The sequence below is a fragment of the Gracilinanus agilis genome, chromosome 3 (assembly GCF_016433145.1).
Source record: "Gracilinanus agilis isolate LMUSP501 chromosome 3, AgileGrace, whole genome shotgun sequence".
In the NCBI taxonomy this organism is placed as follows: Eukaryota; Metazoa; Chordata; class Mammalia; order Didelphimorphia; family Didelphidae; genus Gracilinanus; species Gracilinanus agilis.
This window is the reverse complement of record NC_058132.1, coordinates 301,625,167-301,637,424: the sequence shown is the minus strand read 5'-3', so window position 1 is coordinate 301,637,424 and position 12,258 is coordinate 301,625,167. Positions and strand designations below refer to the sequence as shown.

Sequence of the window (12,258 nt, the reverse complement as noted above, 5' to 3'; positions counted from 1 at the left end):
CCTGGGGTCATCACACAACTAGTAAGTATCTGAGGTCATATTTGAACTCAGGAAGATGAACCTTTTTATCATTTTTTTCACCTAGCTGCCCAGGAATTAGAGATTAGAGGTGTGAAATCAAAGGATAAACTTACAGAGCTGATGATATTCCCATACATAGGCAGAAATAGTTCATGAAAATGTTTAATAAGACTATGTCCTGCCACTACCCACATTATCCTGACAAACCATCTGACTTTCAATATTATCAACCTACCCTTACTCCAGATCTGTAATCCTAGTAACTTCTGCTGTTATAAAATGCTGCTCCCTTTTAGTAGCTAAATGTATATCAAGATTTCTAAATGCATCCGAGTAATTTATCATGATTACTTTGCAATGTCACTCAATAATATTTAGAGTCCCTGAAAATAGGCACTGCAAAAAAACTTAGAGGAAGGACAATGGAAAGGACCTTGGCTTCAAAGTCAGAAGACCTGGGTTCAAGTCTTACCTCTGATGCTTACTATCCAAGTTCATTTAAGCAAATCACTTAGCATCTCTGAACCTCAGCTATCTTCTCTATAAAATGAGATAGTTGGACTAGCTGCCCTCTGAGGTTCTATCATTTCTATATATATGATCCTATCAAGTGCCTTAAAATGTTTAACATTTAGAAGAAAACTAAATAAGCAATATAGAAAAGAGTTTCAACCAAATGTATCATGAGGGTTTACAAAATATTTACAGGTAGAGCTAGAAATGTTACCAGTTTTTGAACAAAAAATACTCCTTGGTGTTACTAACATGTTAGGTATGTTATAATTATAACAGGTGACAGCACATATTACAACATGGGGAAAAATGAATAAATTTCATTGAAAGAATCACATCTAACATTTGAGCTGAGGTATAGCTAAGCAGAGAATTTTTAAAAAAATTTTTAAACCCTTAACTTCTGTGTATGGGCTCCTTGGTGGAAGAATGGTAAGGGTGGGCAATGGGGTCAAGTGACTTGCCTAGGGTCACACAGATGGGAAGTGTCTGAGGCCGGATTTGAACCTAGGACCTCCCGTCTCTAGGCCTGACTCTCAATCCACTGAGCTACCCAGGTGCCCCCTATGCAGAGAATTTTAAAGAAGGCAGAGCTAAGACAGAAGAGCTGAGTCTGAGGCCTGCCTATGCCACATAGCTGTTTTGTGATCCAAGCAAATCATGTCACTTCTTTGACTCTCAGATTATTCATCTGCAAAATGAAGGCATTAGTCTAGTTAACCTCTCTTTGAGGGTCTCATATTCTGTGATTCCACAAAAAGGAATATGTTTCTGACAGAAAAATGTAATGCTAATTAGCTATCTGAAGAGCCTGTCAATAAACTAGAGAATTTCAGATGACAGTAATGTGTATCTACATGTAATTTATAAACTTATGTAAAATATTTTAACAAAATTATAAAATTGTACTGTCAAAAGAATTCAGCACATAGTTTAAGGAAAAAAAATAGAGTTAGAACAGCGAGGTAGCTCAGCAGATAAAGCTCCAGGCCTGGAGATGAGAAGTGCTGGATTCAAATTTGGCCTCAGACATTTCTTAGCTATGTGACCCTGGGAAAATTGTTTAACCCCAATTGCCTAGCCCTTATTACTCTTCTGCCTTGCAAACATAAAGGTTTTAAAAACATAATAAATAAAAAACATAAAGTCTACTGCATTCTTTATCACAAAGTGACATAGTTAAATACTGATTGATATCTATCAGTCAATCAATAAGCATTTACTAAACTATTATGAGCCAGGCTTTGTGCTAGGTGACTGGAATACAAGTAAAGAGAATGAAACTCTCTCTGCTCTCAAGGGCTTATACAGCCTCTTGCTTACTATAAGTGGATCATTTCACAACCTTCTCCTACCCCTCCAGGGGCTACACTGGGAGATTTTGTACCCCCAGCAGCCAGAGTGACTTCAGTGCCTGAAGCAGAGGACCCCTGGCACTGGAATGAACTGGCACTTTTACTGCTGCCACTTGTCAGGTCCAGGGAGTCACATTACATAATGTCAATTTACATAAGGGACAACTCTCTATTCTATACCACATCTTTCTACATTTCCTGTTAGACCTGCCCATCATCCCAGTAGAAGAAAAATCAGATAACTGTATCATTCTTTGAAATGTTTATATATTAGAGTTAGTAGTTCATTTCAAAATTCATATTTCCAGCATCTCTGTCTTTTGGTTTGAAACAGGCAATAAAAGAGAAAAGAAAACTTCAGCCCCACTCTGAATTTCAAATAAGTAGCACCAAAAAATCTATAGTTTTTTGCCTTAGTTTCATAATGCATGCATGTATGTGCCCAAAGAGACATGCTATCATGAGAACATGCATTGAAGAACCATTTATATTCTGGACCCCTCACACCATTTGTGAAGTTTGAGAGTACGTGAAAACCCCTGCAAACTGAAGCTGCTATTCCTTACTAGGAGACTCTCCAGTAGATGGATCAAACCTGAAAGAAGCACCAAGACAGTCAGTAACTCCACTGCAGACTCAATTGATGTATTGATTTTTTTCTAAGCAGCAGAAGCAAAGTTGAGGCGACATGGGAAAGTTGGCAGAACTTTTACACCTCATCAATAAAGGACGCTTAGCTTCAGTGGTTAGAGGGAATCAGTCAACTGGTTATGGATCCATTTCTCCCTTGGCTTAAATGATGGAGTGCTAACAACACGGCCCGGGGCACAGTTGAATGTGTTCCTATTGCTTGGTTTAACAGGGACATTTAACTACTTGTGTCCTTACTCCTGGGAGTGAGAAAAACTCATATATACTGGTCCAATGCTTTAAAATGAATTTGCCATTCCTGGACAAGGGGTACAAAGATAAATATATTTCTATTATGGATTTATTTTTTCTCTTTTTTCTACCATTAGAAAAACAGTCTTAAAAAGATATGCAATACTTTCCCTTTTGTTTTCCACTATTCCTTTGAAACAATACAAAATTCACTTCCAAGAAGCCTTCCCTCATTACCAAGCATTTATTAAGTGCCTACTACATCACAGACACTGTGCTAGGTGCTAGGGATCCAAAAGACAAGAGTGAAACAATGTCTACCCGTAAGTAGACACCATTTTATCAAATTCTGTAGATACAATTGACATTGATAATTCTCTGCCATGGAAAATCTTAGAATTTGCAGAGTTGGGATTTTCAGTGTCTTATTCAAAGAACAGCAAGGAGCCCAATGTTACTGGATAGAAAGGTAGAGGGAAAGGTTGGCAAAGAGGGCATATGGTATAACCAGACTGAAAAGGTGTGGAGTTAGGTTATATAGGGCTTTGAAAACCATATACTTCTGAATGGAAGTCAACTGAGAGGTTAGGGCTAGATGCCATGGAGACTGATGAAATATCAAAATGAAATAGTATAAAGGGAGAAGAAATGAGAACCCAATATAGAGCTGTTATCTTCCTTCAGCTAGTGACCCACAAAATGATGAGATCAAAGAAGTTTATATCAAAAATTTTAATCAATTTATGAGCATTTCTCTTCTCTTCCTCCCCAACTGAAAAAGAAAAGAAAAAGGAAAACCAAGGTCATGTTTGTTTCCATATCTATACTGAAGATAAACAAATTCTCTCACATTGGCTATATCCAAAAATGTCTCATTCTGTATCTTGAACTTATTATTATGAGTAGCATATTTTTCTTCATTAGTCTTTTTGAATCGTGGTTGATTCAATTAGGTCAAAGGATCTAGGCACTCTAGCTACTTCTCAATCACCCTGAAAAATACATTTCCATCTTACTCTACAAAGTATCTGACAGAATCAAAATCTTACTGGACCCCTGGAAGTAAGAGCAGAGGACTGGTGGGTATAACATATTAAGTTCTTAATACTGCTAGGTCAGTAGGTTTTTCAGGTAGTTTTCTCTGGATTAGGTGAGTAATAAAAAGGGAAATAAAAGAGCACCAGGGTTTTGGGAGGGAGGTAGAATGCCAATTTTGCTAAGGCCTGTCCTGAGTGGGATCATCTAGGGGCTCCATTCCCCTAACCCCAAGAAATAGATTATCATTTCTTAAATCCATCTTCAAATTTGGCTAACACCTGCATTATAAAGAATGAAAAGGGAGAGGGATGATGGTTGATGATTGGTCCAACTGCACCAAGGGGAAAAATCTTCATTTGACCCCTAGTACCATTCATTAATGGCCTAGAGCTTGAGATTGGATGACTCCTCATTAGTGCATGACCATATTGCAGAAGTTATTGCTGGCCAGATGATTATAAAATCATAAAGAGTAAGTAATTATCACAGTAGTTTTACATAAAGTAAATTATAATGCCGCCAGTTTGTCAGAACAGCAATTTCATGGGATCACAGTCATGCATTGATGTAGTTAGAGGAAGCTGTTAATCTGTTATTTGAATTAAAATCCTTGTCTCTGGCCAGTTTTTTCACTCAGTTAAAGCTCGTGCTAATGAGACCACACTCATGAGTTTGACCTGACGTCACAAACCAATATAGTTTTGTGTTCTGTAACCATAGATAGTGCACCTAATCGTGACTGTTATTTTATGAATGTACCACGGACTGATCCTCTTACTTAGGTTTAAAAGATCTTTGATTTCATCTGGTGTAGTGGATGCTCCTTTGAGTAGCATAGATGGACTGAGTGTCTGTGGCATAGATAGATAGATAGATAGATAGATAGATAGATAGATAGATAGATAGATAGATAGATAGATAGATAGATAAATAGATAGATAGACAAATATGAACATACATACATAGAAAGCCAATATAGTATAGGAATGGGATTATAGATTATAGGAATGAATTTTGGTAGAGTTAAGTTTAAGAATATTGGATAATAACTCCAGAGTTACTAATATGAATTAATTCCAAGAATCCTGAAAGGGATCTTGGAATGTACAGGGAGCTGGAGGAAGCTGTTTGAGTGAGTAACTGTCACTTCCTATCCTGAGCTGGGAGAGAAAGGCTGTTGCTCAATTCCGAGTGTTTTCCTACCTTACCTTTTGTGGAAGAAGGGAAACCTTTAAACTGCATTTAGAGGTTCCTTTTTCACTGGAGAGAACATCTTACAGAAGATCTATCTCTATCTTTTACCAACACTGCCTGAGAGAAGTTTTACCTGGAGATCCTGCTTGGTGGGCTCTGAGGTTTTACCTCAGAACCATACTCAGCTCTGTGTGAACTCGGCCATCTTGGGTTCATTCTTAGTAAATTCGGAGATAAATAACTAAACCATTGATTCCCAAAATGGGCACTACCGTCCCCTGGTGAGTGCTGCAGCGATCCAGGGAGGCAATGATGGCCACAGGTGCATTTATCTTTCCTATTAATTGCTATTAAAATTTAAAAAAAATTAATTTTCAGGGGACTAAGTAATATTTTTTCTGGAAAGGGGGCAGTAGGCCAAAAAAGTTTTGGGACCACTGAACTAAACCACTGAGGATTGTAGTCAGGTAGATTAGAAAGGGTTGGTGGGAAACTAGAAAAAACTAGAAGAGCCAAGAAGAAATAGAATAACTGGAAGACATGAAGACTCCATTGTGAGATGGATGTAGACTGAAGGGTTGGAGTATTAGGACTTAGAACTAGAGCATCCTTGTGTTTTAATTCTCATATTCTACCCTTGGTTTCTCAATAGACATAGATACTCTTTATGCAAATTAGTCTCTAAGGCTTATGTGTGCTGGCCCAATGAAGGAAGGCTCACTTTACCTCCCTTCACAATAGGGAACTAAGATACTTAGAGACAGCCAATTAAGTATCAAACCCAGTTTCTTATTGTGGATATCATCATCTATCCACATTGTTTCTTTGCGTAGCATAGATGAACTGAGTGTCTATGGAATAGATAAATAGATAGATTGATGGATGGATAGACAAATATGAACATACATACATAGGAAGCCAATATAGATACACACACACACACACATACACACATATATATATATATACATAAAATGTATCATTATATATTTATATATGTTTAACTATTGCTCTCTATAGATCACTGTATATTGATATATAGCTATGATTTTATATATTTATAAAGATATAGATGTAGCTCTAGCTGAAAATAGCTCTAGATTTAGATACAGATGCAAATGGGAACAAATACAGAAATAGAGATAGAGATGATAGAGAGGTAGGGAAAAAGGAAGGGTTGATAGAGATAAAATTGAGATAAAGATAGAGATATAAAAAGATATGACCAGTGGCCATCATTCTGATGGCAAGCCTCTCTGAATATGGGTAGCTCTCAGATAATAGATCTATCCCATTGTTAAGCCCATATTCAAGGTATTTTCACCTTGATAGGATCAGTCATAGCTTATGATCTACTAGAATATATTTTGAAAACACAGGGTCAACTTCATACTATGATGATTAATAGAGTAGGTCTTAATTAGGATGACTGAATCCCTAATTAGCTTTGGTAACTGAATGCTATTAATCCCAAAGGGCTCCAGGGAAAGAGTATAGTTAAGTACAACCCATTCACATATCCTACATTTTTAAGAAAGTCCACAAATTGTCAAAGTTGATATGCCAATGTTGCCCAAGTACAATTGAGCTTGCACATAAAATACAAACATAATTAAGAAAGGCTTCCCTGGATCACTTATATATTTTACAGTGAATTATACCTGCAAGTTAGTTACCCCATGGCTGACATCATTCATCAGTTCTATCTTCTAAAGGAAGAACAAATATTCAATCATATTTGTCAATATTCAAATTGATTTAATTAATAATTCTTGAGCACTTAGCCTGTCCAAATCAAATTGAATGTTGTATAGTCTTAAGGGTAAGTTAATTATGAACTTAGGAATTTAAGGAATTAGTATGCAAAAGATACTCATTAGTTCTCCAGAGATGTAAAGGAAGAAATATATTCAAGTTAAAACAAGAAAAATTTATATTGGAATGTATAGTTAGAATTATCTTGAATCCCTAAAACTACATTACCCAAACTTCCTTTCTATATTACCCACAATTCCTTTTGCCTTTCATATACCAGCATAGTTACATGGTCTTTATATAGTTTGGGTTCCCTCTGCCACGCCCTCTCTCTTCCATGTGAATTAAATGGTGACTTTCTTTGTTTGTCCTAGCTGTCTCTTCCACATAGTGAGTAGGGAATGTTCCCTGTGTTCTCTCACTCTCTAGTTAAATATTAATAAATCTTTATAAATATTATACTTTGGAGATATTGAATATTAATTTTTAAATCCACAGGATCCAGGAAAGAACTTCCTGTCATTAAAAAAATACTAGGATGGGGATTGACTACTGAAAAATACATTGTGTTGTACTGAAGAGGGTACTGTACTTGGAGTCAGAAAGACCTTCCAGTCTTACTAGTTTGTGACCCTGGTAAAGTAATTTACCTTCTCTGGGTCTTGGTTTCCTCATCTATAAAATGAGGGAGTTTGACTCATTGGTCTCTAAAGTCCCTTCTAAATTTAAATCTATAACCCTGTGATGACCCCAGATTTCCTCCAGGAAAGACTAGAAACCACCTCTCTTGAATAGTTTAAAGAAACGGTGTCCTGGAACAAGGGAATGGATGGGATGACCTTTGAAAATCTTTCTTTTATCAGGAATTCTAGGATTTTGTGGTAATTTAATGTGGAAACAATGGCCTATCCAGCTTAATTTCTCACCCAGTTGGAATTGTGGGAGCAAAATTCTGAATAAAAGAAGTGAAAATTGAATGTCTATTATGAAAACACAATTTTGCTGAACATTTTGGGTAACAGAAAGAAGTATCAAAAATGGTCATTGTTTCCAAGAAGCTTACAGGCTATTTAGGAAAATAAGACAGATATGAAAAAATAATTAATTTTTCAAGGCAGTATATGGATTACATGTTAGGAAAATTCAAAGAAAGGAAAGTTTACCATGGTCTACAATTACCCATAAAGATTCATAGAGAAACTGGAAATTGAACTAGACATTGAAAGAGAAATAAAATTTCTATAGCAGAGATGGGAAAGGATAGGAAGGAAGAAGAGAGGAATTCCAGACAAGGAACATGCCCTTTGAGAGGTTGGACCAAAAAAAATAAACAAATAAATAAAACTACACAAACTAATGCAATATTGACTGCAAGATTCCCAGCAATAGAAACATCCTGTCAGATAAAGGGCCCTGAATCAGGAATGAATGCTTGAATTCTGACTTTGATACTTAAAATAGACATGACCTAAACATCAATTTCTTCATCTTTAAAAAAAGGACAATACTATTTTGACTCCCAATATCATAGAGTTATGGTGAAGAAAGCAATCTATAATCCTTAAAGGATAAGAACTAGACCTACAATTTCACTGATACAGGGAACTTTCAGATGAAGAAACCCTAGGGCCTAGTATTTCCTTTTTTGTAATAAAAAATTTTATAATAAAAATTGCTTTGGAACCAATACTTAATATCGATTCTGAGGCAGAAGGTAAGGATTTTTTAAAATAAGCATGTAAATATGATTTATTATTACTATCATCCAGTGTGAGAATGTACATATATTTTCTCTGTCAAATCATTTCTGGTAACTCTAGAAAAGAAAAAAAATCTGCTTCTAAATACAGTAGTAGGCACGTATTTTAAGGAACCTCAAATATCTGGTTTCTAATGGCCAATACATAGTGGGGTAAATACAGGCAAATGGGTCACAGGCTAGTCACAGCATGAATTACTCTGCCCAGTGAAGCTGAAGGAGACCTAGACATGCTTAAGAAATATTGAGGCATGATAAAAAGTGCTTTATACCAAATTACTTTTTATTCCTCACTTAATAAAAATGTCCTGGGTTGTCTTTGGTTATTGCAGCTAAGCTCATGATTCATAGATCATAAATGTATGCAAAGAGCAAATCCTCTGATGGCTTCCCAGTTATAAAGCCTTGGAAGAATGAAAAGCTATTCAGTGGGATTGACATCCCCACTTGCCAGTGGTGTGCTATATACATGGAAGCCAAGAAGTAGGTACAATAATGAAAGGTGGCATTTTTATAGCACCTTAAAGTTTGCAAAGTGATTTACAAATATCATCCTTTATCCTGACAATAAACCTTGGAGGAAAGTGCTATTATTATCCCCATTTTACAGATGAGTGTGAAGTTCAAGGATTTGTTTAATGGAAGTTTAGTGACTTGCCCAAGGTCACACAGCCAAAGAGTCAAAGGCAAGACTCAAACCTAGATCTTCCAACACTGAAGCTTTCTCTCTATCTGCTATAGAATGTTGCCTCTCTACAAAATATATAAAAAGTAAACACAAAAGAATTGTGTGGAGAAGAGGAACAGTAACAACTGATCATTCATCAATAGTATGAGTCATCCCACTTACTGTACTTACTGGAGACAAATTCATCAAGCACAATTCTGACACCTTGTTGTGAGAGTGGGGCAGAGATTCTGAGTTCTTGAAGACAAAGGCAAAATAATTTAAGCTCTGGTTGATGCCACAGTGCTGTAAAATGGTTTTATGGCCATTTTTAATGGCCTAAAGAAACCTTAAAGGAAACCTAATCCAATTTGCTCATTTTGCAGATGAGAAAGTTATGGCTCAGAGAAATGAAGTCACTTTCTTAGAGTCACACAGCTAGCAAGGGAAAAAACTAAAACTAGAACCCACAACTAGTTCTCACTACTAATAAGCTTTTCATTATACTTCAAATGAAAACTGGTAAATACAAATTCTTCATATCTATGTCTATATCAACGTACATACATCACTGTATCAAAACCAGCTCAAAAGACTTCATAGCTTCTATTCTTTCTTCCACATATAGGTTTTCCTATGGAATATTCCACTTCCATTTAAAACAAATTCCTGGTGCCCAAAGTCTCCCAGACTTGTTATTGGAAGCTGGACTCTTGGAAATGATAATATCTTTAAAAGTTGATAGACATGTGGCAGATAGGTAGCTCTATCTCTAGAGAGCCAGGCCTGGAGAGAGAAGGTCCTCGGTTCAAATTTGACCTCACATACTAACTGTGTGACCTTGAACAAGCCACTTAACTGTAATTTCCTAGCCCTTCTTCCGCCATGGAACTGATACTTGGTATCAATTCAAAGACAGAAGGTAAGAGTTTAAGGGGAAAAGTCAATAGGCATGTTGAGTCTAAAGGTATAGTAGGACATCCATGGGGAAAAATGTTTTATCTTGAGATCACAGATCTAGAATTGGTAGTGATCTTAAATATCATTTAGCCCAACCATATTATTTTACAGATGAGGAAATTGAGGCCCAGAGATATTAAATGTCTAGTTACACAGGAAACAAGTATCAGAGTAGGAATTTCAACCCAGGTAGGAATCCTTTGACTTAAGAGCCAAGGCTTTTCCTATTGCATCTTCCATTCAGAAGTAAACAACAGATACTGATGATACATATTTAAGAATAATGCATGGATGTGATAGCTAATATCTTAAGAGTAAATAAGAGAGAATGAAAATAGAATAAAGATTGGTTCAGGTGCTCCAAGCAGGTTAACAATTCCATCCTTACAAGTTAAGCAAGGCACAGTTCCCATGACCATTTGCCTGGCTGCATTTTGGGACTCTATCTGAACTGCTGCCACAGAGTGGCACACTGGGGACTATGATGGCAGATGAAGTTATAATGAAATGTCTCTTAATTGATGGTGATTAAGCTGGTGGTGATTGGAGAATCAACCTGTTAGTGAAGAGTTTCATTAAATTGGGTTTCAGGAAGAAGGATAGAGACAATTCTAGCACATGCCGAGTAAATTGTCTGAGTGTGAATTTTCAGTGGAAAAACTCTGCTATGTATATAATATGAATCTCAGAGAAATGGAAAACAATGAAAAAATATACAAAGATTTAGAAAAGAGCATAATTGATTGGGACACCTTAAAAAGTTGCCAAGTACAAAAAACAGATCCTTCGAGCAAAATAAATATAAAAAATTTGCCAGCAAGATGATGCTTTGCCAATAGTCACACAGCACCATATAGACAGGCATGAAATTTTAAAGGAACTAGATCCTTTGGGGAAAGAATTGTATTTTTCTCATATGAAAGAAAATGTTGAAGATGGGCTAGTATTAAGGTGAAAGCAATTCCATGTTCTTAGGGCTATCCACAAATTTTAGCAAACATTAGAAAATAATGAAAAACTCAGAAGTAGAAGAGGGCTACAAAGCAGATATGGAAACAGAGACTAAACAACAGGAAATGCAAGTCTCACCTCTACAAAGACACCAAATATTTGTCTTAGTTTCCTCCATATGGCTAAGTGTACATGTTCAATTCATGTAATAAGGATAAAAGTTGGAATTCAAATTCCACTGCTCTGGCTCCAAATCCTTTAAAGAAATAGGTAATAACTGGAAAATAAATACAAAGCAAGACATCAAGTTTAAAATAACACAGAGACATCTCCAATTTACAAATAAGTGCTATGTAGAAAATACATAGTGTCATTGGAGCACATTTTTCCTAGGGACTAAGGTGTTATAAGTGAAATTTTCACACACACACACACACACACACACATACACACATAGGTGAAGAAAGATTGCTACCTTTGTGTCTGCTATATCTTCAATGTAAGCATCTCTTTTAAAAAGGTAATTAATGTTAATTGATTAAATTTAATTGGATAAAATGAGAAAAATGCACTGGAATTTGAACTTGAACTTATACTATTAAACAAAAACATATCACAATCCCTCAAGGTTTTGTCTAGATTTCTGACAGAGGTATAGCTATTCCTGCTATGAATAAGTGAGGCCAAAGAAATCATTCCCCATTGACCTATATACACACACCAATATTTCTGTCTCCCTCTGTCTCTCTGTTTTGGTCCAGCTCTGTCTCTTTCTCTCCATATCTCTAATAATAATAATAGCTAACCTTTACAAGCTTACTTAGTCCCAATAGCTATGCTAAGCACTTTACAATAATTATCTCATTTGATAATCACAACAACTTGGGTGATAGGTGCTATTATCCCCATTTAAAAATTGAAAAAAACTGAGACAAAGCCACTACCAATGAAGTCTATTGATGTCCTAGGTCTCAAAGATGGGTTGGTGCTGGACTGGCTATTCCCACATCCTTTTGGCTTGCTCCCCTAACCTTTTGAAACTCACAGTTATAGCTATCTCCAATCTGCTTCTCCACAATCAGAAAGAAAAAAAAAATGGCGGAGGACTAAAACACATATTCGTAGACTACATGGCCTCAGTTAGAGATCTATGGCTTCTTCCT

General features: G+C 36.2%; 1 pseudogene; it reads left to right on the top strand.

The window, feature by feature from the left end:
* Positions 1-10,622: 10,622 nt before the first annotated feature.
* On the top strand, positions 10,623-11,304 carry LOC123241499 (annotated as a pseudogene).
* The last annotated feature ends 954 nt before the right edge of the window (positions 11,305-12,258 follow it).